The sequence below is a fragment of the Aristolochia californica genome, unplaced genomic scaffold (genome assembly GCF_029961685.1).
Source record: "Aristolochia californica isolate CCGP_79_NKW_82.1479 unplaced genomic scaffold, dmAriCali1.0.hap1 SCAF_14, whole genome shotgun sequence".
In the NCBI taxonomy this organism is placed as follows: Eukaryota; Viridiplantae; Streptophyta; class Magnoliopsida; order Piperales; family Aristolochiaceae; genus Aristolochia; species Aristolochia californica.
This window is the reverse complement of record NW_027181815.1, coordinates 11693473-11700148: the sequence shown is the minus strand read 5'-3', so window position 1 is coordinate 11700148 and position 6676 is coordinate 11693473.

The following is a 6676-nucleotide window of genomic DNA, read 5'->3' as shown; positions in this document are numbered from 1 at the left end:
TTGGCTTATCATATTGGATTTTTTTGAAAATTTTGAGAAAATATTTAATGTTTAGTCAATAATTATAATTTATACGTATGTGTTACTAAATGAATTATTTAAGATAAAAAAATTTTCTTTTTATATTCAGGATTTATGATGTGTTTATTATATGTTTAAATTATTTAAATGGTATTTGAAGTTTTAAATTATTTGAATAATGTTTTGATGTCAACAACAATTATTTATGTATTTGTTTTACACTATATAAATTACTCAAACTATAATTTGTTGCTTTCTATTTAATGGTTTATTACGTATTTTTTTCTTTCTTTTGTTTATGGTTTGTAAAATATTTTAATAAAAATAATAAGTTAAAAATTCCTTTTTTAATTGTAGGTTATAAATGACTTCGTTCCAAGTATGCCTATAATTCATTCAAACAAGTGAAAAACTAGAGATATCATATTACATTTTTTATAAATGAACATATTTATTTCATTTTTTATAAGCTAATTTTAAAATGTTTAATACAGTAATTAATAATAAATTATAACAACCATAAGAAATCATTATTCACTCAGTTCCATAAATATATGATCTGTACATTTTTATTACACTTCAAAGTTATATGATACTGTTGATTTTCAGGATACCATGAATTTAGCTAATTGAGAAAAAAAAAAAAAAAAGACCCATTAGGAGAAAACCAAAGGAAGAAGAGGTTATGGACTTGATCAAAACACTCTCCCACAAGGTATATTTATAGGCATCAAAGCTGCCAATATTATAAGTATACCCTTTACCCTAATAAGAGTGAAGAAGAGACAAAAAACGTAAACTAATTACAACTGGGCCACCCTAATTACATCATACATTGCAACATCCCCGCTCAAACTAGGAGGTAATGGCAGTGATCCCAACTTGAACCAAATAACATAAATGTAGTAATAATCTCCTCCATCACGGCGTCCCAAGGATAAGTATGAAACTGGATACAAACTCTCAAAAGATAAAAATGGGTGATAAAACATATGTCGAAACCAAACTCGAATGATTTCAAATGAATATAATGAAAATAATATCTAAAGTGGGTAATGTCTGTCATTCACAAGACGACGATAAAAAACCCATGGGTACCAATAAAAAGTCTCAATGGACTTAAGATGCCCATATAAATAAAAAGGACCAACCAAAGCAATGCTCCAACAGGGTTGGCCAAATAGGGGTAAGTGAGAGTCAAATAAAATGATGGTAGGAGGAAGGTTGTCAAATAACTAATGGATAATGGGTAATGAAGAAGATACGATGCTAAGGCCATGTGATTTGTTTTTCTAAGAAATTCAAATTTTGCATCAAACGAACCACTGCCAACAACAGTCAACAAATAATGAATCCAAGGCAAGCAATCGAGGAGTTCTTCTTCAGAAATAATGTCTCAATCAAAGAGACATAATAGCATTAGTTAAAATGGGTCTCGGCCTAATAACACGTACCATATAATCCTTTAAAATGACCCCTAAAATAATCAAATGCAAGTCTGTGCACCAAACAATATGCTGACCAAGGAATAAGTTGCTAATACCTCAATATAATAATTCAGCTAGAGAAAAAGAACCGAGTCACTCCGAGTCAAATAGTAGATCAATATAGCCGAGTCGTGAAAATTATGTATGAACTTGGGACCTAGATACGATTTATCAACAACTTCCGTTAAAGATGAATGCACAACAGAAATAAGCCGAGCAGATAGAACTTCCAGAAATAGAAGAGCAGCCATGAATCAATTAGTAGCGATCATGTATAATCAACAGAGATTGATGACAATAATTTGGACGAGACAGTGGAAGACTTCCAAAAAAAAAAAAACACGCAGAAGCAGAGATGTCTAGACAACATTGAAAAATAGAAAAATCTTTTGTCAAGGAGATACTTATCTGCTCCTTCGTCGTCCCTGCACCATCAAAATTTTGAGATTATTTTGAGGCCAGAGAATTAGAGTAACAATATAAAAAATGAAATGAAGTTCCAGCGTTGACAAAAAAAAGTGCAAAAGAAAAAATTGGTTTCTAGAATTCTAAAAACATACTGCTAGTCTCGAAAATCATTGCTCTGATACCATGTTGATTTTCAGGAATCCATGAATTTAGCTCATGGAGAAAAAGGGAGAGAAACCCATTGGGAGAAAACCAGAGGAAGAAAAGGTTATGGACTTGATCCCTTATAAGGTATATTTATAGGTATCGAAACTACCAATATTATAAGTATGCCCTTCATCGTGAAGAAGAGACAGAAAATGTAAACTAATTACATCAGTGCCACCCTAATTACATCATATATGCCAACACCCCCCTCAAACTGGGAGGTAATTGCAGTGATCCCAGCTTGAACCAAATAACATAAATGTAGTAATAATCTCCTCCATCACGTGTCCAAGGATAAGTACGAAACTAGACACAAACTCTCAAAAGGTAAAAATGGGTGATAAACCATAAGTCGAAACCAAACTCGAAGGATTTTGAAAGAATATAATGAAAATAATCACTAAAGTGGGTAATGCCTATCATTTATAAGACGACGATAAAAGACCCACGTGTACCAATAAAAAGTCTTAATGGACTTAAAACACCCTTATAAATAAAAAAGAACCAACCATATCAATGTTGCAACAGAGTTAGCCAATAGAGGTAAGTGAGAGTCAAATAAAAGGATGGTCGGAGGAAGGTTGTCAAATAACCTTTGGGTAATGTGTAATGAGGAAGATACAATGCTAAGGCCACCATGTGATTTATTTTTCTAAGAAATTCAAAATTTACATCAAATGAACCACTGCCAACAACAGTCTGCAAATAATGAACCTAAGACAAGTAAACGAGGAGTTCTTCATCAGAAATAATGTCACAGTCAAAGAGACACAATAACAGCAGTTAAAATGGGCCTCGGTCTAATAACACGTACTAAATAATCCTTTAAAATGACCAATAAAATAATTTGATGCAAGTCTGTGCACTAAACAATATGCTGACCAAGGAATAAGTTTCCAATACCTCAATATAATAATTCAGCCGGAGAAAAAGAATCATGTCGCGCTGAGTTAAATAGTAGACCAATATAGCCGAGTCATGGAAAATATGTATGAACCTGGACCTAGACGTATACTGAGGAAAGAAAATATGTGGCCCAAGTCAGGTTGACTCGAGTCTAGTTGACCCACTGAGTTGACTCTGACCGAGTTGGCCTGAGTTAACTCAATAGACAGGTGTTGCTCGACAGCAACAAGAAAGGCACCCCGGTTCATTGGCTTGACCGGACAAGGGCTTCTCCGGGTTGGGCTAGCGTTCAATTAAAACCACTTTCCTAAGTTAGGAAACATTAAAGTTTTCAATAGTATCATCTTCTTCCCACGACGCCGAACAGAACGAAAGCTCAGTCATCTTCCCCCTGAAAAGTGGGCAACGCAACTAGCGCAATAATGTTTGGAATGGATGGACGATTTGCTCGGGATTACAAAAAGATGCCAAAGAGCAATATTGAAGACAAGAGTCATCATCTTCCCCGAACAGCGCGGGACAGCAGAGTTGTCCCGCGGCACTGGCTCTCGAACGGAAAACCAGAGAACCAGCAGCAATGGTAGCCAAAGAGATGAGCCAGCTAAAAGTGTGCCAAATGTTTCCGAATAAAAAATAGTCCAGCATAGAGTTTCTGAAATATTTTTTGTGCCGATTGTAGGCTTCGGATATCATGTATATTTTTTGAAGATAACATGTATATTTTTTGAAGATAACGTCTGAAGATAAAACTTCCAACCAGTTCAACACTTCCGAAAATAAATGGTTTGACAAAAATAGAGATAATTCGAGGAATAGCCATTCCAGCCGCAACCTGCTGTCATCGTCCCCGCTTAAGAAAAGAGCGGGACAACAATGAACCACAATAGAACGTAATCTCAGCAGAAATAGAACCATATGGCAGAGGAGTTTCTGGAAACCATCGGCAAGATCAAGATCAAGATTAAAATTTCGGATACCAAACAAAGCAGCGAACCGACAACTCCTTCCCCACTCGCTTCCAAACAGAGTGGGACAACAACGAGATACAACAACAATAGAAAATAATAACGATGACAACAAGGTCCAACAATAAGTGATCATGACAATAGAGATCCGTCCAGATTCTGAAGGGCTTCAGATTACTTGGCTGGATATACTACTGATGTATTAAGTTCCAAAAAACTTCTAGTAAGATACTATTTATCAACAACTTTCGGTAGAGAGCAATGCACATAAGGAATAAGCCGAGCAGATAGAACTTCTAGAAATAGAAGAGCAGCCATGAATCAATTAGCAACGATCATGTATAATCAATAGAGATTGATGGTAATAATCTGGGCAAGACGGTGGAATACTTCCAAAAATAAAAACACACAACAGTAGAGACGTCTAGACAACAATGAAAAACAGAAAAATCTGTTGTCAAGGAGATACTTATCTACTCCTTCATCGTCACTGTACCTACAAAATATTGAGATTATTTTGAGGCCAGAGAACCAAAGTAACAATATAAAAAATAAAATAAGGTTCCAGTGATGACAAAAAAAAAAGCAAAAGAAAAAGTTGGTTTATGGAATTCTAAAAACATATAGCTAGTCCCGAAAATCAATGCTCTAATACCATGTTGATTTTAAGACTCTATGAGTTTCTATTAAAATAGCTCATGGAGAAAAAGGGAGAGAGACACATTGGGAGAAAACTAGAGGAAGAAGAAGTTATGGATTTGATCCAAACCCTCCCCCATAAAGTATATTTATGGGTATCAAAATTACCAATATTACTAGTATACCCTTGAACCTAATAAAAGTTAAGAAGAGATAGAAAACATAAATTAATTACATCAATGCCACCCTAATTACATCATATATTCCAACAATTATGTTCAATATTCATTATTTGATAAATTTAATACTACAACTAGTCTAACTTAGCAAGAAAAGATAAATAAAAAAAAAAAGACACAATAAGTTAATACAATACTTGATTTGAACAATTTTCATAATTGTATACTAAAATTATTTATATGGTATTTTCAATTTTCAATTATTTAAATAATTTTTTAATTTTAAAACCAATGATTTATATATGGATTATTATATGACTTACTCAAACTATAGAGTATTACATTATATTTAATGGCTTATAAAGTATATTTTTATTTCTTTTATTTATGATTCTCATGGAATGGAGGTGTAACCAAGGAGGAAGTTCAGTATTTTTAGATTTTTACTTTGCTAAGAGTTATTTAAATTTTCTAGGATTTATCTTAAGTACTTATTTATTTTGATTATAATTAGGAATTCTTTTATGGTGTATATGAGACTCAGGTAGCTTAATTTTTTTATGATTTTATGTATTTTCTCTATTATAAATAGAAGCCAAGTGTATTGAAATTATAATAAGTCAATGAATTATTTCTCTTTTCCAAAAATTCAATATGGTTTCAAAGTAAGTTATGTGAGTTGACTTGGTCAACCCACAAAGACAATGTGATCCTTTTTTTTTATCTATCATTAGTTGAGGTTTTGTTTTCTGCTTTTACCTTCCTAATTGATATTTTTCTTTCCCAATACTCTTCTTTCCTTGGAGTTTGCACTTCCATAATACACTTTCCATGCTACAATTTATATGTTGAAGGAAAGGTCTTTGAGTTTATTTTGTAAGGCAAAAATAATTTCGACAATCAGAGTTTTCTACAAATAGAAAATGATATCTGAAGTTACAAAGGTTAGGCTGCAATCAAGGTTTGATCAATAGCTGAAAACTTTATTTTTTAAGACGTTTATACCATCAAGAACAAGACTTTATATGGAAAATTATACTTCAGAAGAAATTATGCGAGTCTAGTTTTTGACTCAAAAAATTGTTTCTCAATCCGATGTTTTCAGAGAGAGATATCAATATCAAAAGATTCAAAGGTCATGTTGGAAGTATGTTGCTGGCAGAAATATGAATGCTAAACTCCTTAAAGAGAAGTTTGTGTGTTTCAATTCTGGTTACTTTGCCTTTGAATACATAAATCCTAGCCTCCAAAGTTTTTTTTTAAGTTGCATGTCTCATCAATTTGTTGGCCCAGGTAGCTTCTCAAGAGGGAGTGAATTGAGAATTTTAAATTAAGACTTTAAGTAAGGCGTGTAAACAAAATTCATGCAATATCGTACTTTTAATATACAATAGACATGCACATAGCATAGGAGACAAAATAATTTTTTCTATCGATGTTCTTTGTTGGAAGATGGGCTCAAGCCCTCGAGCTCAAGACAAGAAGCCCACACATCAAAGGAGTGGCATATGTGTAAAATATGGTACTTTCCATAAAGATGACATAGAAGTGTAAATATGTGTTCCTTTTATGTCTTTTGTTTTATCAAGTTGTAGCCCCAAGGGCATTGTAAAACTATAAATAAAGGCATTGGCTAAGAGGTAGGGCATTGAAGCACTCTCCTCTATTTCCACAAATTCGTCCAGCCCTCATTTTTCTTTTTGACGCAACCCTGTTCTTCCTTAATCTTAACTCTCACCTTCCACGTTCTTCTTCTTCTCTTCTCCTTCTCTCTTCTTCTTCTTCTTCTTTCTTATTGATCTAAAGTTCCTTTCATGAAATCTAAAATTCTACATGGTATTAGAGCAAGGAGTTTAAGATCTCT